Here is a 22871-nt window from a genome sequence, read left to right on the forward strand (position 1 = left end):
CCAAGAGCTTTCATTGCATCTTTGTGAGCCCCTTAAGCAAAGGATCTAGTTTCAACTCTGTCCGGACTCCCAAGCCACATAAACTGTGGAATAATAAATGTGTGTGGTTTTAAGTGATTCTATTTATGGTAATTTGTTATACAGTAATTAAAAACAACCTGATACACTTACTAAAAAATCAATCACTAAAGAAACATGATTATCTGCTTTGGAGAGTGCTTTATGCTGTGCTTGCTTTACTTTTTTATTTGCCTAACATCTGAGTATTAAAGGAAATGTTGAATTTTCTAAATTTCAACATGTTAATCACCTCTTCCCTCCCCTGTGTGTGTGAGAGAGATTACCTGGTAATCATGGTATAGAGGATTGTTTTTTTTTTTTTTAATGTTCTTAAAAAACAAAAACTTTGTAATCTGGGGTAGTTACTAAGAGGCCAATATTCAACACTGCCACTGAGTTTCCAAGGCATTGCCTTCCTTCTGAAATTTCTGCACACTATGTTCTAGATTCTAGTTGTTAATATCCAGAATCTTTCATTAACTCAGCAAGTCTTTTTGAGGCTTATGATCTGACCAATCCTGTGCAAGCCACTAAAGAAGAGCCAATGAAGAGTAAGGGACAGTTCATTCCTGGAGGTTTGGTATTAAAATGCCACCTAAAGGATGAATCATTAACCCCACATTGGATGAAATAATCTAGGAAGCCTGGAGCCCTAGTAAGGTCACACTATCATAGTCATTAGCTAATTTATTTCAGAAACTAAAATCACACATTAACTTCTTCTTTCCTTCCTCCCTCCCTTCCTTTTCCAAATATTTATTAACTATGCCCATTATTAGCTCAGTACCATAAACAAAGATGCCTTTTTAAATACCTTGTGAAATACTCATTTTTTCCTCTTCTTGTAAATATTTCAATAATCAAAAATCATTTGGGAAGACTTTGTCTATTTGAAAATAAAATTAAAGGAGGGTAAAGTTGTGTTTTTAAATATCAGTGCTAAAGATAATTAAATAGCCCTAGATTCTAGCAACTGTGGAGAAGCCTGTGTATACTATTTCTAAAAAGTTCGTGAACACCTGAGGTATCTGAATGCTTTCCATTGATTTTCAGTTGCCTGTTGGTGGCCATTCTCCTAGAGGTCATGCTTTTGATGTGCTTGTAGTCTCTCCCATGGTGGCTCATTGTAACAGGAAGCGTCCAGGTCCCTCAGGAGCACGGACGGCAGACGACTTCTCTTTGCCTACTGTAACTGAGACCCAGTGGGAAATTGGGGAGTTCAATGACCAGGGTAGCAAGAGGAGCTCTCTGGGTCAGAGCCAGGCTGGAATCTTTTGAAATGAAACTGTAGTGAAAAAAATGAAGGAGTTTACCCTCTAGATTCATAATTCCATAGTCTACCAGACCAATAGGAAGTGAACAGGAACTCCTTATTAAAACATCACATAAGGGGCTGGGGTTGTGGCTCAGTGGTAGAGTGCTTGCCTAGCATGTGCAAGGCACTGGGTTTGATACTCAGCACCACATAATAATAAATAAATAAAGGTATTGTGTCCAACTAAAATATTTTTTTAAAAAAATCACATAATTGATTCATTCCATAATATAAGCAGATAGGCAACAAACAAACATTTGTTGAGGGCTTATTGTTTCTTTTTCTTATAATAAAGTGTTTAATAATAAAATGCATGTTTTGCATGAGGAGTAATATAACAACCACTGCTTCTATAGCAGGAGAACCAAAAGTGACTAGAATGTAATTTATATCCAGAGTGCTTGTCCTTTATCCCTTATAAATGATTAGTATCTTGTTCTTATAAAGAAATATATAATTTTTTACATATATAAATGCATGCACATAACAACTATCTTAAGAATACCCACATGAGACACAAAATCCATCATGTTAAATGTCACTGTTATTCTGAACATTTTAATTTACTATGAAGGCTTAAAAATAAAATGATAAGATTATATGTAAACATGAATGCTAACTGATCTTGGATGCTTCAGATAGTTGAAGATAATCAGATATTTTGTTTCTTTCTTCTATTAATAGTGTGCAATTTGGAGTCATGAAGGATCTAAAAAAATATTTTTTTAATGTCTAAGCCATCCTTAAAGGCCACCTCAGGCTCTTTATGGAGGTGCTGTGGAATTATGAAATGCATGATATACAAAGTACATTACTGTGGATTCTAAATTTATTTATTTAACTTGCAACTTCTTATTCTTGCATCATAGAATATTTTCACTTACTTAAATAAAAAAACAGATAAATTAAAATTGAGACAAAACCATATCAGAGGATGACACACATTTACACAACTCCTCAAGACAAAAGTTTGGAAATTCTAAATTTCATCCTTAAAATGTGGACATCATCTGAAACATATTTTAATAAATGTTACAGAATGGCATTTCAACAAGTCATTCTTAAAGAGCCTCTACTCTTTCTAGGGTTTTACTATTTCAATATGAAGGTCCAAGATAACTTTGGTCTCTAATAATATGTTATGGCTTATTTATCCTGAGTCACAAAGCCAGTCATATGCATGTCTTCCTAATTCATTGGCAGTGACAGCATGTTGGTGTTTGACAGCATGTTGGCTAGTGGAGAACATTGATACCATAGAAATTGGCAAACACTAGAAATCAACCTATAATGTGATAAATCTCTTTTCTCTTTTCCCTCTTTTTGAAACATTGTGATCCAATTGTTAAACAGTTATCAGTGTGATCCAGATACTTGTCAATGGTATTCTCCCTCTCCTCCTTACCTCTGATCTAGGTGTTTTGTTTTTTTTTATATCCCTTCTTTTATCCTTAAAATAAAGTAGGTCTTGCCAAGTGCAGGGTGAATACTGTAATTCTAGTAGCATAGGAGACTGAGGCAGGAGCATTGCAAATTTGAGGCCAGCCTCAGCAATTTAGACCCTCAGCAACTTAGGAAGACCTTGTCTCAAAATATAAAATAAAAAGGTATGGGCCTGTAGATCATTAGTAAAGTGCCACTGGGTTCAATCCCAGGACAAAAAATAAAAACAAAAAAGATTTTAAAATAACGTAGGTCTTTGTATTTTGGCTTAAGACCAGTTTTCGCAAGCTGTAAAGTAGATAAGTAGGTCAAATATTTTGAAGGGTTTCTTTGTCCTTTTTTCCTGAACATCTTCCCTTTTTCCTTCTTGTCACAATCCCACACTTTCCCTTTTCCTTTCTATTCCAGCCCTAGGTAAATTATTTATGAATGATTTAAGAATGGAAGTATGAGAACTTTGGGCATGGCCCAGTAATATGGGGATTCAGAGATGAGAGGAAGGGGTAGAAGAGGCTGGACTTTTTTTTTTTTTAACCACAATCCCAAAAGTGTAAGGTAATTATTTAAATGAGAAAACACTCCCTTTTCTCCTGTATTAAAATTTCCCTCACCCAAGTTGTGATGTTCATCGTGAGTCTTGCTTTCCTTTTTTCAGATGTGGACAGATGTGTCCCCATCTTTTGGAATCTCACAGTGTGGAGATTCAGTGGCACAGGTACATTGCCATTTAAGGTGGGTGCAAGGAGACAGAGATTCTGTGCTGCTGAAAGCAAGAGGTTAAGAAGGGGAGATGCCAGATCTCATAAATTACCCTATAACACCCTGATTGTGTCCCAGGAGGCCATCCATTATTGATAAGAACACCAGTATTCCTTTTGGACTATGTTTCAAGGGGTAACTCTTATCTTAGCTATCTTTACCCAAAATATTAGCAGTTCCCAACAAACTAAATCTGTAATTCCTTTGCAGAAACTAGAAACACCTGATGGGGACTTCAATCAAATTATTTGGTGGGGAAAAAAAGGTTCATAAGCAAATTTTCAATTGAAAAGAAGCATATTTGTTAAAAGTTTAGAGAGGTGGAGAGTTGTGTTTTGATTGACAAAATAATGAACCTGTTGATAGACTCGAGAGTTAGCTGGCCGAATTTGTACTCGTTTATCATAAATTTGCCAAAGTCAGAAGAGAAAACCCATGGAGGCAGAATGATGATCCATTTGATTAAGCATGTTATCAGTCTGGCTGTGGCCAGATTCCACCCTCATATATTCATGCACACATCCTTTGCTGTGAGTTGCATATGTGCTTCGTGGCTATGGGGCAGATTTAGACTTGTTTTCTTTTGAGTGTTTTCTGGTTCCAAAGCTCATCTTTTAAAGTTTTTGGAAGCAATTTAGAAATGCTATTAGATTCTCAACCCCCTCCCAAGTTTTGGAATACTTGCAGTTATTTTTTCTGGCACAAGAACAATCAAAATGGGAAAAAAAAATTGTCAGGATATCTTCCAAAGAGAGACAGAAAGTTCCCACCTACTTTATTTGTAAACCACTGCAATTTGTTTATTCTTTCTTGCTGTTACCAGAAAAGTCGTTTAATATATTTTAAAAATTGAAGGCTGATTTATTTGTGGGGGCAGGGGTTCTAAACTGCAGAGGTATTGCTGTATATTAAGAGAGTCGTGTTGTTTGGTCCATGTTTAATTAAAGCACCTTTGAGAGATTTAAGAACTAAAAGTTATCTTTGAGTCATTGGATACCATTTTTTAAAGCAGTATCTTGAAATGTGATGTAAAATTATTTTAAATTCCTAATCATTGCTGTTTACTTATAAAAGTTGAATATTGATTTTTAAGTAGTTTGTGGCAATTTGGACACTTGAATGCGGAAAAATTAATCCTTAAGTATGAATGTTTTTCAACATTACTCACTGAATTATGTTGGATTTGGTGGCCAATGTTATTATACTTGCAGTAGCACTTTTCTAACACATAAGAAGTAACCCATTTTTTATACCCACTTGTCTCCTGTCATCAGGACAATGCACAGTGTTAACTGATAATTTTGTGCATGAAAATTAAGCATCACTTGTCCTAAAATAAGGGGTCAATGTTTTCATGTTCTTCTTTTACAACATCTCTTCTTGTTGAATTCAAAACCCTTGAAATTTGTACACTTGCCTAGGAAAAAGGAAAGGAAAGGAAAAGAAATGAAACCCAGCTGAAAGCCAGAAACCTGGGTAAGACAATGACATTGGATCATTTCAAGTCACCTTTGGTGCTATAGCTATATAGGGGTCCAAGAGCTCATTGCTGAATTCCCTAGTCTGCTCTCCTCTCTATTCAGTTATATTTAGAGCAGCTCAAAAACTTTCTCAGCCACCTGTTTCTCCTTTCCATTCAAAATCCTACACTTGCAGCTTTCCCTTATGACTGGCTTTGTCCTCAACACAAGAATACTTTGTGTGAAAAGCTTTGGTATAAATCAGATTTAGGGTGAGTATGAGGTAGGCAGAGAGAAGATTTTCTTCTCACTAATGATCCTTGAGGACACATTGTTTAGCCTTCAGGGATAGATTTAAGCAAAATATTCTTATTCACAAATTGTTCTTCAACCCTGTATTCACATACTCTCTTTGTGACTTCACTACCTATCTTCCCATTAATATTTACAACATAGCTTTTGACAAGAAGAGGAAGTGAAAGATTTTTAATGATTGAATCTGCTATGTTTTATTCCTGCTCCTTTTCCCACATTTTATACTAGTCTGTTCCCAGCCACCTGAGTCTTCAGGCAATTTTACCATCTTCCCGTCTTAACCCCAATTTAAACATCCCCAGGAAGCCAAAGAAAACATGCCCATCTGCTCCAGATGTGTCAAATCAAGTCCTCCTATTTTAATTTTTTTCCAGACAAATCTTCCAGCAAATGTATAAACAGGTTGCCTTTTAGAAGAAGTAAAGATTAATCTTTCTCTGGAAAAACAAAATCCCATGCATTTTGGAAACTCTGGATATTTTCCTCTTCAAAAAAAAAAAAAATCTTCTAAACTAAATGCACAGCTTGATCCTTCCTTGTGCCAGAAGGGGAGCGGCATCTTTGAGCTTTGTTTCTCAATCCTTTGCTTGATCTGGGCTTATCCTTCGACTAACGAAAAGAATCTACCCCACAGCCAGATGCTTGCCTTTGGTCCCAGTTCATTTCCAGGCAGCTTGGAAGGGAGCATCACACAATGACAAAGCGGATGTCAGGCAGAAGTGGCCAGGATGGTACCAGCTGATCAGATGAACTCTAGCCTCCATGTTGTGGCACCTCCTTCCGCTCCAGGGAATTTGTCTCATAGGACTACATGCTTCAGTTGCACATCTATCCACAATGATTTACTAGCAACCTACTTTGTGTCAAACATTGTTCTAGGATATGGGCATTCGGCAATGAGCAAAATGACACAGAAAGAATTTGTTCCCACAGACCTGGAGACAGACAAGGAAAATATATAGCAATATTCGAGATGGTAGACAGAGGTAAATGCTCTGTATTAAGATAAGGTAGAATGCATGATGGAGACTGACCTGGTCAGGACAGTGTCAAGAACTCAAAAATGCTTTAGTGACAGTGGTCAGGAAAGCCTCTCTGGTGAGGTGACCTTAGAGCAGGGAGCTGAAGGTTATTAAAGAATGAGTGGATCAGCAAAACAGCCCTGGGACTTGAGCATGCCTGCTAGTTTCAGTGTCCACAAAAGCCCAATTAGACACAGAAAATGAGCAAGGAGAAAGTAGAGGGAGATGAGGTTAGATAAGAAACCATAGGCTAGACCCCGACTTCTAAAACCCACTATACGTACAAAACCCTGAAAGGATCTTGCTACAATGTAGAGCCTGGCTCTGTAGTTCTGAGGTAGGCTTGAAGTCTGCATTTCTGCCATGCTCCCAGGTGATACCATTACTACTGCTGGTCTCCAGACCTTGTGTGGAATAGCAAGGATTAGGGGCTTCCTGGCTACTATAAGAGGTCTGCTTTTACTGTGAGCAAAATGGGAAGATTGGGAGATTTTTGTACAGAGGAACTAAGGTCAGACTCTGTTTAAAGGAGACATTCTAGCTGTTCTGTGGAAAATGGAGCAAAGCAGAAAGTAGGAGACCACTAGGAGATGATTGGAATAGTCCAGGTGACATGTAAGTGGCTGGAATCTGGGTCACAAATGGGTGGGACAGCCATATCCAATGCCATTCAAAGGAATGTAGTTGTGCTGTACAAATGGTACATAAGTAGAATGTTAACTGTGATGATTGTTGAGAATCAAGTCTGAGATATTTGTTGTCAAAACTTTATCTGCCTTATTCTTTTTTTTTTTTTTTTTTTGGTGCTCGGGATTGAACCCAGGGCCTTGTGTATGCAAGGCAAGCACTCTACCAACTGAGCTATGTCTCCAACCCCTATCTGACTCATTCTTAAACATAATTTCTATTTTGTGTGTGTAACTATTGAATTAAATGTCAAGTCATTGCATCCAGTCATTGCAATGTGTGTACATTATAACATGGCAAATATTTTTATGTATCTCCCAGATTAGGAGGCATAAATTGAATTTGCATTACAATGAGGCACATTAAGCTAAGTAGCATTCACTTAATTTTTTAAACTTTATTTTGGTGTCCTCAAATTTAGGGTAGAACATTTGACTGTAAATTCAGCTCAGACCCAAAAATTCACTTGGACTAGAAATTCATATTGAGTCTGTAACCTTCATTGAAGTAGGATAGTCTTGGTCACTTTGGAATTCCTAGCTTAATTATTTTTCTTAACAATCATGGTGTGTAATTTAAAATATTTATACTTTTCCCTCTCCTGTGATTCTATAATTTTCCTAAGAAGCTTGGGAAAGCTTCTTTAAATTTCCCTTGTCTAGCAGTTCTCAACCAGGACTGGATTTATTTTTAACCTTGGTGGACATTTGGCAATATCTACAGACAGTTTTGATTGTCTGAACTAGGGGATGCTACTCGTATCTACTCTTATCTAAGTAGAGGATTGGGATGCTGCAAAACAGTCTGCATGCACATGACAGCCTCCCCCAACGAAGACTTACTCAGTCTGATATGTCAATAGTGTAAAGGTTGAGAAACCTCCTGGTGACCATGCCCCTCTGATGACCATGAAAACTCAACCACAGAAAACATGATCAAAACGCTCAGCTGCCACACTCTGAAATCCATCAGTTTAGACTGAGCCATTTTTCTCACGGTCTGCTCCCAGGAAGAGCATTCTTCAAAGGCCAGCTTTGACTCTAGAATTCCCCAGCATTTTACCAAATAAACATTGCTAATACAGCACTGCAGCCTGAAGTATGCTACCTAACCTATCTTCCTTCCTGCTCTCCCTTACCAGGATCAGACTAGCAACTCTGAAGTCTCTCCTGACCCTTTCCAGCTGCCTCCCAATTTTCTCTCAAGACATTTTTCCCTATAAAATCCTTCCACATTTATTCCCTTTCTATGGTCTGCTTCTCAGAGGGCCTAGATTAATCTATCATGGCATTGAATAATTAAGAAGAATGTATTTATGAGCCTTCCCCATTAAATAGATTTAGAAAGCAAAGATTCTAATATGTAGAAATGAGTCAGATATAAGAAATCACTAAATTTTTAGTAAAAGCAAGAGCACAAATGAAAGATAAAAGTATTCAGAAAAAGTTTTGAGAAAACCCAGTTCTTCAAAGAAAGGAAAAAAAAAGAGTTAGCTATTGTTCTTGTGTTGTTTAAAACCCAACAATTAAATGTAGGACCCGAATTCCCCCACCACACTTTTGAAAACCTGGACTGGTTCCAGACATAGTCATGGAGTCATCATCCCTAATTAGTGGAGTAATTGACATTCTTGGACGTTTAACAAAAATCCCACCATCCTCAGTATTGTCAGCTTGTCAGTATTTGCACTCTGCCTACTGGATATGTGATCTACCCAAAGCTTTTGGTTAGGAAAAGTCCCTTATGTGGCCACATCACCACACACCACTCCAACTCCACCACCCCCACTTACTTTGACTACTTTTACAGTCAGCCTTCCTTTCATTGGCTTCCACAATACTCCTCATTCTGCCCAGGCAACAATTGCTCTCTGTGGTTTGCCAAGCCCTGTCCTGCTCTCTGGTGCTATTGATTCCCTCCATGGAATGCTATGCCCCTCAACCACCCACCATTGTGCAGGTGGCAGCTGAAGTGAATGTTCCTGGGACTCTCAGATCCTGATCTGTGCTCTACTATGAACTCTAGCCAGAGAAATACTGAACTCTTATTCCTGACTCATGTACGACTGTTTTCTTTGGATTTAATCTCTTTAGATGACTTTCAAGATTTATTATGTTGACAGATAAAATGGCCATTCTCTCCCTCAAGCCAACACAATGATCTCTCTGAATCAGATTCTCCACCTTCCCAGCCACGATCATAGAGAAGCTCAGGAGATGCCCTGACTTTATTTTGGTGCTATACGTAGAGGGCTGGCCTGCTGCACACTGGTATTTATATTGTGAGGATGGATATACTTGAGAGAGAGCTTAACATTTTCCTAATGCTTTCTGTGTGCCAAGTACAATACAAAACACTTTTCACATGCAAAATCCCTTAATTTCTAAAACAGTCATGGGGCATAGTATTTCTTATGTTCATTTTGCTGTTAAGGCAACTGAGGGTCAGAAGGTTTAAAATGACTTGCTCACAATCAAAATGTTGTGGGCTGGGTTGTAGCTCAGAGGTAGAGTGCTAGCCTAGCATGTGTGAGGCACTGGGTTTGATCCTCAGCACCACATAAAAATAAAATAAAGGCATTGTGTCCACCTACAACTAAAAAATAAATATTTTTTTAAAAACCACAACATTGCTAAGAGATAGGGGTATACTTCGGACACTCCTACTCAAATTCCAAGAGTGTGTGATAGCTTCACGTTATATTCTAAGTAATACCAGTTTCCAGAAGGCACTCTCACTACCCTTATCTTTCACTTGAGTCTGTTAAACTTTTCTGGTATAGGTACAGGGTGACAAAATTAAGGATTCTTTCACCAGAATCCAAAATCTCCACTGAAGTAGGTAACTGGCAGTCCTCCGGACTCTCCCAGCCATCAGAGCTTATTGAGAACTACAAGGAATATTCTGGTTCCACCATATAGGTTTGTACCAAATCGATATCATCATCACCATATTGCCTCATTTACATATTCATCATTTACATTCAAGAAATGCTGACAACTCCCTGTATAAATCAATGAATAAACAAACAAAAGCATTTGTCTGAAAGAGTCACAAGATTTTACCATATAATGGAAGTCTGAAGCTGGACTCATTCAAACTTCTGCAATATCCCCACCAAGTGGTTATCTAGATTCAGCTTGCCAGTTTCTTTGGCAGGGAATATACATGCATGTTTGCAAAAAAAGACTTTCCAACTTCATGTTCAAAAGGAGTCATTGGACAAATGAGACCTTGAAGGGGTAGGCAAAGAAACTGGAAATAAGTAGAAATTACCTTACCTGACAGCTTATCAGCTTACAGGTTTTATTACTTCAAAAGTTTGGTTCAACTTGAAATAAGTGAAATAAGCCACAAACAAAAAAGAAGTTATTGTATGATTCTACTCATGTGAGGTACCTAGATGAGGCAAATTCATAGAGACAGAAAATAGAATGACAGCTATCAGGGGCTGGGAGAAAGAGAAGAGGGTGTTATTGCTTAATGTGTTAAAATGGATTGAAGACAGTGCATAGGTTCTAGAAGTGGTGATAGTTGCACAACAATGTGACTGTATTTAATGCCATTGAATCAAACACAAAAATGTTAATTAAGTTGATAAAATTTGTGTGTATTTTGCCACAAGAAAATTCAGTTCAAGAGGAGTAAATTCAAAACATGATAATGTAGCATTTTATTCGTGAATTTCAGACATGAAATGCAAGGAATTCTCATATAAATGAGAATCAGTCTTAAAGCTCTGAGGTTTCAAGGTTGAAATCAACGGAAAACATCTTTCTGAAGACTTACACCATACTCAGAGTCTTGTGGACTATGCATGGGATGGTTCCACTTTTAACTTGGTGGGTTGGGGTCAAGATTGTAGGAATATATGTATTTTTATAGTGTTGGGGATCAAACTCAAGGCTTCACTAGGCAAGCACTATACCACTGAGACACATCCCCAGCCCTTGAGCTATAGGCATGACTGGACACAGGACACCCCAAGCACAAGTGGTGCAATTGTGCCCCTGGTGGACAAATCATAATCCACCAGGGAAAGCTGTTTCCCTGCTAGACAGTAAGTAGTAAGTTCACGTTTGCTCTTGAACTGGTGCGAGCTCTCTCTCTCTCTCTTTCAGAAGAAGCCATTTCCTTATAGCTACTCAGGACTTTCCCTGCTGAATGTGAAGAGTGTGTCGTTTCCCTTTCAGGTCCAGACTAAACTAGCTGAGTGGCTGAGAGCCAACAAAAGGTGTGTGTGTGTGTACTCTTTGTTCAGCTGGATTTACCGTCAGCCTGCATTAAGTGGTTCAGCATGCTTGTTTGACATGCTTTCCAACCTGAAGTGGTTCCTGCCGGCAAAGATACAGTTGGATTCCTAGTTTAGAGCTAATCTCCCCTAATTGCTTCCAATGAGAGGTGCCAGGCAGAAAGGGGTTGGGGGTGGCTTGCTTGGAGATCTTGGTCTCATCAAGTCCATAAAGGTCTTATTTCCACTATCTAAGTAGAAAATTCTTATGCATCCTGGGATTTAAGAATCTTCAGTAGGTTTCTTGACCCTTAAAGATCTGATCCATGTGGTCTTTAATAGAGCTCTTTAAATTCTTTGTGGTTTTTTTGTTGTTATTTTTTAAAGTAATTTTAATTACTATATGAGAATAATTCATACTCATTTTATCAAATTATACTCATTTTTTTAAATGGAAAATAAAGAAAATGTTAAAAAAGAAAACCCAAACTACCCACTAACATTTTAATCCAGAGAATGACTATCAAGATTTTGATATATCCTTTACTATTTTATTTTTTAAGTAAGTTTAAAAAAAATCAGATTTATATATTACTTAATTTTGTTTAATGCAATACCAAAAAATATAATTTTGGTGGATATATAAAATTTCCTTTTCCAGATGTATGTGTTTTATTGTACATATATATTTGGGTTATATGTATATATTTATGTATGCAAATTTACTTATAAAATATACCTCTAAAACATATGTGGTTTTAATCACTGATGTGTCAAAAAGATACTATGCTAATCTCTGTTCTTCTTTTTTTTGTGGGGGGGGGGTGTTCTGGAAATTGAACTCACAGGTTCTTGACCACTGAATCACATTATCAGCCCTATTTTGTATTTTATTTAGAAACAGGGTCTCACTGAGTTGCTTAGCCCCTCACTTTTGCTGAGGATGGCTTTGAACTCAGGATCCTCCTGCCTCAGCCTCCTAAGCAGCTGGGGTAAAAGGCATGCTCCACTGTGCCCAGCTCTTTTTTTTTTTTAAGTACCAGGGATTGAGCCCATGGAGCTATATCTCCACCCCTTTTTATTTGAGTCAGGGTCTCACTAGGTTGCCTACAGCCTCACTAAGTTGCTGAGGCTGGTTTTGAATCTGTGTTCCTCCTGCCTCAACCTCCTGAGCCTCTGGGATTAGAAGCATGTGCCAATGTGCCCAGCTTATTCTTCTGATATTTTAGGATATTGCACTAAAAGTTATATGAACTCTTAAGTTTCCTGGGACACAATTGCAAATTTTTATACCAATTTAATATGCCACACTATGTCCTTGTTGATATTGAACATCATCTTCCTGAACAATACAATAAATGAAAAAATTGAATTTTTTGTTAAATTTTCATTTTTTAAAACTTTTCACATATCTATAATGTATATATGAGAAAGCTTATATATACACTAGTCAACATGGAGTGGATTAATCCATTATTCCAGGTTGTCACCTGGGGCAAGGTAGAGCTCCAGTTCATTAGGGTAAAAGAACAGGAAAACTTTTGTTTGCTTGCAGGGGGAAGTGTGTAGGAGGTATCCCAAAGCCAGAATGCCATGTAATCCAACCATAGAATCAAGTATATTTGGGCCCAACCCCATTAACTGTCAAATACAGTGCAAGGCATTAGAAGAAAGTCAAGAGGGTTTGTTTTTTTTTTTTTTTAAAGTTCACATTTTTATTTGTGCGTTATAATTGTACATAATGGTGGAATTTGTTGTTACATATTCATGCACACAATATAATGATATAATTTGGCCAATATCATTTTCCAGTCATTTCCCTTTCCCTTCCCTCTGGCTTCCCCTGTTTCCTTTCTTCTATTCTCCTGATCTCCCTTCTATTTTCATGAGATTTCACCTCCATACACCTTTCTTTAGCTTTTTCTTCCCTAGCTTCCACATATTAGAGAAAGCATACCACCCTTAACCTTCTGAGTTTGGCTTACCTAAACATGGGTTTGCAAGTATCACTAGAGTATAATGATTTTAATAGGTAGCCTCACTAAGTTGCTGAGGCTGGCTTTGAATCTGTGTTCAAATAAATTCCTTAGGATAAACACCAAGGTGTGGTATAGCTGTGTCATATGGTGATTTCATGCTAGTCTTTTGAGGAACCTCCATACTGATTTCCATAGTGGTTGTACTAATTTACAATCCCACCAACTGTGTAAAAGTGTTCCTATTTCTTCATATCAAGAGGGTTTTTAATTTTTTTTTTAGTTGTTGATGGACCTTTATTTTATATTTATTTATATGTGGTGCTGAGAATTGAACCCAGTGCTTCACACATGCTAGGCAAGCACTCTACCACTGAGCTCACCCCAGTCCTCAAGAGGATTTTTAAAGAAAGATGAAGTATGCCAGATTAACTGATGGAAGCATATAAAGGTAAATTTTTGTATTCTAGATTTTCTCCAGGATCTGGCCCTACTGACATTTGGATCATTGTGATACCCACATTCTGCAAGGTGGTAGCTTTCTAGTTACCTGGCATCTCATTCTAGTCTTGGGAGTAACTTAAGCCCAATGAATATGATCAGGTTTTGTTGGTAATACATTCACCAGCAGTTTTCAAAATCCATGTTTAGAAATGTTTCCATGATAATGTGTCTATGTCTAGTTTTCTTTGGGGAGGGAAGGTCCCCAAAATTGTTTTTCCTTGCTCCTGTGTAACGGGGTGGTAGGAGGATTTGATGCTTGAGAGTTTCAGTTCTGGGGTACCTTTTGGGCCATTTTAGTTAACAGAGGCTCTCTCTTGACCAAACTTTGATTAAGTCCTCTAAATCCCCTTCTTAACTGGGGCTTGACCTTGGGCTTCTATGTCCATCCTTGCTGAGTCCAGTTTTGGCAAGAATACTACAAAGTCTGTTTAAAGACAGCCCTCCTACCCTTGATATCTGATAAAGTTCCTCATCCCCTGTTTTTGGTTGACAAAGTCCCTGTGACTTTCCATCAGCTGGCATTCCTGTTCTAGTTTTTCACTGTTGTAATCAAAATACCGGATACACGCAACTTTGAGGAGAAAAGGCTTATTTTGGTTCATGGTTTCAGAGGTTTCAGTTCATGGTCAGCCAACTATTACTCTGGCTTAAGGTGAAGTAGAATATCATGGAGGAAAGATGCAGTGAAGAAAAGCTGTTTAGTCTATGGCAGCCAGGAAGGACAGGGGCAGGGGAAGAGAGGGAGGAAGGAGTGGACACAAGGAACACCCTTCTGGAGCACACCCCAGTGACCTACCTTCTCCAACTAGAGTCTGTCTCCTAAAATTTTCACCACTTCCCATAATTTCATCAAACTTTTCATCCATCAATGGCTTAGTCCATTGATGAGGTCAGAATCCCATGATCTAGTCACTTCCCAAAAGCCCACCACTGAATATTGCTGCACTGGGGACTAAGTCTTCAACACACATGACATTGAGGGACATTCCACATCAAAACCATAACAATCCTCTTACTCTTCATGTCATCTCTGAGTACTGTTCTATCTACTAACCTCCTCACTCTGCTCCTTGGCTTTCAATCCCCTCTCATCCTTGTTGTAAATCAACGTTGAGCCAAATCTCTCTCTCCCCTATTGCAATATTTATATTTGCCATAGTCCTAAATAAAGTCTTCTTCATCACTTAAAGAATTGTCAGAATATTTTTTTAACAGTATCTGTTGTGTATGCCATGTTTCCCGACTCTCTCTGGGGTACAATGGATTGCTTCACAAGTGACATGGTTTTGGTGGTGGGTGACATTTTTCTTAGCATCAAAAGCATTTCCTCAAATAACAGGTTGTTAGTCCTCTCCAGTCTTTAAGCGTCTAAATCTTTGTCAGAATATCTGTTTAGAAATCAATTAGAAAACATATAACCTTGGGGCATTATGAAATTAGGCATTATAAACTGGAAAGGACCTAAGCGATCACTTACCCAAATACACCACTCATTTTACAGTTAGGCCACCTGAGGTACAGAGGGGTAGAACTTTTACAAGATTATCTGGTATATGTGAGAGGTAAAGAATTCTTTCCACTGCCTCACGTTGACTTCTGACACTCATCCACAGCAGAAATAAAGAACCCAGAAAGCTAGTAGAAAGCATAAAGGACTAGAATGATTCTCAGTGGCATCTGGTAATCCAGGTATCCGAGGACTCAACCAGGTTTATGCAGCTACTGATGGTAGAACAAGGACAAAAATACTCTTTTCTGGCTTCCCATCCAGAGCTCTTTTCCTGCACTACTGTATAATATCAAAAAACCTGTATCTCCAGGGTTGACAGAGATTGGGCAATAAAGTTGCATTTTTAGTCATTTCTACTCAGGGTAGAGGGTATGAATTGCTTTTTCTTATGTGTTCTTGAGGCTTCTTGATGAAGTTCTATATGCCTCACTCTAGGTGGTGATTTTATTGTTACCATGTCATCTTTCCGTAAAGAGTCTTTTTATAGAGAACAAAAAGCTATCCAGTTTATTGCTGTGGTTATAGGCAGGAGGGACCATGGTGTGTAGCTTCTGAACAAATGCTAGCTGCTCTTCAAATTCAATGAAGTGGGAAAAAAGCCAAGTTAACTGACTACAGACATATGTGGGACAGCTCTCAACTGAGCCATAAGTTCTTTGGGATGTGACTCTTTACAAGGTGGCCATAAGTGCTCTCAAAAGCACTGCACTTATGAAACCATGGACTTCGTTGTAAGTAGAATAACACCGTCTGCTTCTTGGGGAAATTGTTTTGATCCACCAGTAATTTTTAAAGAAACTATTGCTATTGGAAGATAAATGTGGATAAATAAGATGCCTCTTCCTAGTGATGACATCTTGATATTTACAGTGATCTGTTGAGTTTTATCAGTTTGATATTGCTGAGAACACTCCACTCTAAAACCTGGTGGCTTGGAAGAATGAGCATTTGATATTGTTTATAAGCCCATGGATCAACAGGGCAGTGCTGCTGATCTGGGCCAGGCTTGGCTGATTTGGCATAACCTTTCTCATGCCACATCAGTCAGCGTGGGGCTGGGTGGTCAGGATGGCCTCACTTATGAGTTTGACTATTGGCTAACTGTGAACCTGGACTGCAGTGATGGCTGTTCTGTGTCTCCAGCACACTATCTGAGGTGTGTTTACAGGGTAGAGGCACGTGGTTTGGAGAATTTGAACAAGAGATTTTGAACAAGGCATGCTCCTGGAGGTACAGTGCTGCTTCTGTCATGTGCTGTTTGCCAAAGCAAGTCACAATGGCATCCAGGTTCAGAAGGAATGGAAATAGACTCCACATTTTGATGGGGCAGATACAAAGTCATACTACAAGCTGGGCACCATGACACACACCTGCAATCCCAATGACTTAGAGCCTGAGGCAGGAGGATCCCTATTCAAGGCCAGCCTGGGCAATGCAGTGAGACCCTGTCTCTCATATATATACAACTGGGGATGTATCTCAGTGGCAGAGCACCTCTGGATTCAATCCCCAGTAACAAAAAAGCAAATAAACAAAGAAAGTCATATTTAAAAGGTTATGGATACAGAGAGGGGTACATTTGAGAACATTTTTGCAATTAATTTGCTACTGGCTTAAGGAGGCTTTTAGGCTTTAAAAAGAATGACTTCTGACACTCATCCACAGCAGAAACAAAGAACTCAGAAAGCAAGCTGAAAGCATAAAGTTACTGGACTAGAATGATTCTCAGTGGTATCTGGTAATCCAGGTATCCAAGGACTCAGCCAGGTTTTCTGCAGTTATTGATGGTAGAACAAGGACAGAAATACTCTTGGAATATACTCTTACATGGCTTTGATTAGCTTTGATATAATACCCACTTATCAGGTCAAACATCTAGTAATCTGGAAAGGAAAGAATGTGTTCAAAACTACATTCTCACTATATAAGAATAGCATATATGTTTGCAGTACATGTTTGTAGTAACATATTTGTTGAATATATTTTCCAGTTGTCTCATGCTAATCTAATAGAAATTAGAAACAAGTCTTTAAAAAATTTATTACTACATCCAATAAATTGGATAACTCTGAATAGTTGATTCCAAATGATTATTTTGCCTAGGGCAAGATAGATAATAGAGAGATAGATAGCTTATGGATAGTCAATTCTTAACTGCAAGATGCCATTTATAGAAAATTATTGATACTACCCATTATAAGACTGATAAACAATTTTGTGGGTAACATGGTGGCCAACAATTTCCATATTAAATGCTGTTTTCAATAAGTGCTTTAGTTTTCAGAATTTATTCCACCTAATGTGTATCTATAAGCACTAATTAAAACTAAATAAATAAAGAGAAGAAAGACCAGGAGAGGAAAGGGAATAGGAAGAGAGGAGTGAAAGAGGAAGCACTGGGGAATGAAATGGAGCAAATTATATTTATGAATAAATGATTATGTCACAATGAACTATACTATTTTGTATAACTATAATGTGTAAATAAAAACATTAAAAATAAAAAATAAATAGAAGGCAATACAAAGCAAAGGCAAATGGGGTCAACATTTATACATAGACCAGTCAGAAGTTGCATTGATTTTAAAACTTGATAATAAACTATTGAAGTTACATAATCAAGATCATGGATATACTTAAAATTTTAATTTCAGCCTACAACACTTATTAACCTATTTATAAGTCAAGCAAGTTTTAAGAATTATTCCTATCGGAACTTTGATTAATTATTTCTTCCTGTTTTCAAATGTAGTTATACATTGTTAAGCACTTAAAGGTATATTTATAAATTTAATACATTTAACTTCCTTTTAAGTACTTGTCTAACTTAACAAATGAAATGCTCATGAATATTTTTAATAAATCAAGCATGATTGTCAAGTTCTCTAGAAACTCTAAATTTGAACGCTAACTTAGTGAGATTTGACCTTGAAACCACAAGTCTAAATTATTAATACTCAGTTTCACAATTTAAATTGGAATCAATATTGAAATTCACCATTAATTTAAATGGCAAAATATCTTAAAATTAAAATTATTAATACACAAAATTATCAACTATACAGGATTTTCCATGCAACATTACTGTAGGCTTTGTTTCTAATAGCTGTTTTTTTTCTTAATACTGAATCTTACTAGGGCTAAAAGACGCTTATTCATCAAGGAGTCAGTGACAACGATCCATACATAATGGGAATTACCTTCCCTTATATTGTTGGGTTTGTTCTCTCAGCTGACTGATGTTTCAAGGCTCAGAGGAGCTCCTCCCTGTAATGAGTACTGGGTGCTAATAAATGACCCTAACTGCCAGCTGTGCCCCTTGTTTCAGGGACCCTGTCAGTGTACCCAAATGAAACATTGTCATATCCATCATATTAAAACTGTATATGACTAAATCTTAAGCCAAACTCACAGAAAGCCCAAACCCCCATCTTGGTAGACATTCAAGTTAATTAGATTTCACTACTATATTTACTGCACACTTCTGCATTTTAAAAATGTTCTTCCTGTCCATCTTATTTATTCTTATGGACATTATCTTGATATCTAATTAAATAAGAAATATCTCTTGAGACTCTGTCTGGTTTTATGGTGACAACTTGAAAGTATATTTAGTCAGAGTTCTCTAAAGGAACAGAACCATGAGGAGAGGGAGAATTATGAAGTATATTGAGTTACAAATAGTGGCACCCACAAACATTCAAGAACAATGAAATAAAGAAGGGCAGTAGGCCAAAAATGGCTCTTCAGAGAAATTCATGTCAAATCCTGGGAATCTGTAAATATCACCTCATGAAGCAAAAGACAATTAAATTAAGGAGATTCCTAGGACACATTTATCCTTGATTGCCAATGTAAATGCAGTCACTCATATCTTTGTAAGAGAGAGATGGAGTTCTGAGACGGACACAAAAAAAGGGCAATTTGAGGAGGAGCAGAAGGTAAAAGTCTCCAAGGAACACCAACAGCCACCAGAAACCAGAAAAGGCAAGAAGGGATTCTTGCCTAGAGCTTCTAAAGAGAGTGCTGCCCTGTTGACATCTGGATTTCAGATCTGGCCTTCAAAACCACGACAGAATAAATTTCTATTGTTTTAAGCCACTGAGTTTGTGGTAATTTGTTGTGGGAGTCAGAAGATACTAATACAAACTATGATTTTTGAGAAAATAAAAAGTTAGACATGTTTATGACTTTGACAGCATCGCTTGCTTGATTTCTAGGAATACGCTCTTGAGTCACTTTTTGTATAGAATATTCTAAACTGATAATTATGATTTTTAATATGTGTCTGACGGTCTTGGCAATCAGATTGCAAAGAGCTTTCAATCATATTTAAGTAGAAGATGAAAGTCTGCATAATTTATCTTTTTTTCTCTTTCTTTCTTTTTTTTTTTTTTTTTTTGGTGTGCTGGGGATTGAACCCAGGTCCTTGTGCATCCAAGGCAAGCACTCTACCAACTGAGCTATATCCCAGACTATAATTCCTATAATTTATCTAAAGGAATAAAAAAATTGCTACAAAATTCTTTCCCAAAGTCTTAAAAACCTAATTTATTAATACTTATTTTATCCATGGTTGTTTTATAGTAATTCTTTAATTTTTATTTACTTTTATAAGCTTAACTACATTCATTTGAAGGCAAGACAAGAGATAACAGCATATTTAATCTTTTTTTTTCTGAGTTCAGAGGCTGTATAATTAGTATACAGTTTGAAAAGTTTGTAAGAAAACTGAATTATAATCCATTTCAAGGATAATCAGAGACTATCCAATTAGAAACATACCAGTGAGTTAACAAACCATTTAACTTTATCTAAAATTATAAAAAAATGTGAACAATAGCAAAAAAGAAAAACACAGAATACAACTTCTAGTGGATAAAATGACTTACAAAAATAATTCAGTCAGGGAAAATTACATTTCATAGAAATAATGACTTCAAAAATAAACTCACAAATATAAAACCTTTACACTCAATATTTGATTCACCAGTTAAGTTTCTTATTTTTACTGTGTATAATTTTTTTTTCATATGAAATAATTTTTCACAATATACTTAAAATTGGGGTGTTTTGTTTGGTTTCCTAGACTGTGGTGTGTGTTCTCAAAACATAGGTAAAATTGGTAAAGAAAAAGTATTTAACGGTGTTTTAGAATAATGAAATTAACTTTCATTAATGAAATTAATTTGGTATATTTCCTCTTTAATTTGGAGAGTTAAGAACAGAGCAACACCCAGAAGGCTGGAAGAATTAAAATTGTTTAGATTACAAATGCAGTATGGAAATCTTATTTAAGGCTAACTGAAACTATGGGACAAAGTATGGGGGAAGTAGCCCAGGTACAGATAAAATCCTGTGTTTAAAGAAAGTTTCACCTACCTACAAAGCTCCCACATCAATACAGTTTATTTTATCCATTTGTTGTTTTAAAATAGTTTAAACACACACACACATACACAAAGATTGAAGGTGTATGTAGAATCAAATACATGAGAACTCATGTTAGTAGTTGGTCTGAATTGGAAACATTTCCAGTGACTACTGGTTGCACACATCATTATCCACTCATAATTAGTTGTTTAATCTGAAAAGAGCAAGTTCTACTCCATCACCTAACATATGCTCACTTTACTCTTAGCTCTATTCAACCAAATCCAATTATTGTCAGGAGAGGCACTGGGTAGACTTGCATCATTTACGAATGGTTTCCTCTTTGCAGGTCCTTAATTCCTTGCTCTTCTCATAGAAGCCACATTCTCTGTTTATAAATGGCATAATACAGTTTTTATTTTTCAGAACCTGTGCTTATTTCCAAAATAACTAGACTAGGAAATGAAAATTTATTGATGTTTCAAGGATTATAAAGTCTCAAAATGTTTCTCAAATCCTAAAAGTATTAACATTTTCAAGCTAAATTCTGGAACTAATAATTTATTTACAATCTTCTATTTGTTGTTGTTCCTGTTAATCATCATTTTATTTCCCATTTGATTGTTACTATCAAGTGTCATTGTATTTCCCAGTAGTTAAGCATCATTATATTTCCCAATTTTAAATATGACTTTACCTTGACCTTGGTTTGAGGAGAAAAGTGTCCAATATTATCACTTAGGGGTAGCATAGATTCTCATCTAAGATAAAATTTTCATCAAAGTTGGTTAAAATTTGATAAGACTTTCCAATTATTTATTTAATTCCTTCAAATTAAACAATGATTGTTTTAAATACAAAAGTTTACAAAATACAATATGTCAGAATAAAGGCAAACTTTTTCAATGGGTCTGAATTTTGCTGCATTCTAACACCACTTAGAAAATCTGGAGTGCTGGCAGAGTGAATATGCTGAAAAGCCTCTGGTGAGGCTGGAAGTGAGTTGACAGGAGAAACTGCTTTACCTACAATAGCTCTTGCTACTTGCTTTTAGTTCAGGAGTGAGTCTCTTATTCCTATGTCTTCCTGTTTAGTCGTTGAAAATACCCAACATCCTAGAGTAGAATTTGACTTTCTGATAGAATCTTCATGATATAATTCATTTAAATTATGTTCTTTGCATGTTCTTTTTTAATATCATTTTAGTTATACATGGACACAATATCTTTATTTATTTTTATGTAGTACTGAGGATAGAACCCAGTGTGAGAGGCAAGCGCTCTGCCACTGAACCACAACCCCAGCCCCTCTGCATGTTTTGATGGAAGACTTACATTGCATCTTCTATTCCTTCTGGTTCTGGGGAAGTCAATTAGTTGGAAAGAATCTTAAAGAAGCTTGATGGTTTTCTCTTGTGACAATAACCCCTTGGCCAGTTTCCATTTCCATGAGTAGATGCACATTGAAATCAGTGTTATCAGCTTTATGATTGGCAAGACATGTTAAAAAAAAAAAAGATTCACTGTAAGTTAGCATCACATTGAGGAGCTCCTGGACAAAACATATGCAAGTTACCTAGCTGAGGGGCACGACACATTAAAATCATGTATATCTATTTACAGATGTGTGCACATGCATATTAATTTCTTTGGGGAAAAGAGAAGTGATAGGGGAAAAAAGAGTAAGAAAGGACTTGTAGAACTTTCTTAAGTAGAAAGAAACAACTGTGTTGCCATATTTTGTGCTATTTAGTTTTTTCCAATGCAAAACATGTACATGTTTAATATATAACCTTGACATGTACACAAGGGAAAAAATAAAATCTTCAAATCCCTGCCATCCAAAAGCATTCACTTTGAAATATTTTCTTCTAGATTTACTTTGTATGCATATTTTAAAACATATTTGTAATCACAGTATTCGGGTTTTTTTTGTTCTGTCTTTTCAAATTTAATTTAATCTTAAAATTTCTAGATTGTCCTATAAAATCCTGAGAAAACCAAGGCAAGTTCATAGTGATCTATTGAGTAATCTATTGAAACAGTTTTTCAGGAAATAAAGGACAATCCCTTCAGGGCTTAGCAATACCACAAATAGAATTTGCCTACTGATATTTCTTTCAGTTTATCACCATTTAAATACAGCAGTAGGTTTATCAAAATAGTTTATTCTGAGCAGAGGCTAGGCATGGCATCTAGGGATAATGTGTAAACAGT

This window comes from Marmota monax, unplaced genomic scaffold (genome assembly GCF_021218885.2).
Source record: "Marmota monax isolate L192 unplaced genomic scaffold, Marmota_monax_Labrador192_F-V1.1 WCK01_AAM20220418_F8-fsc00117, whole genome shotgun sequence".
Classification (NCBI taxonomy): Eukaryota; Metazoa; Chordata; class Mammalia; order Rodentia; family Sciuridae; genus Marmota; species Marmota monax.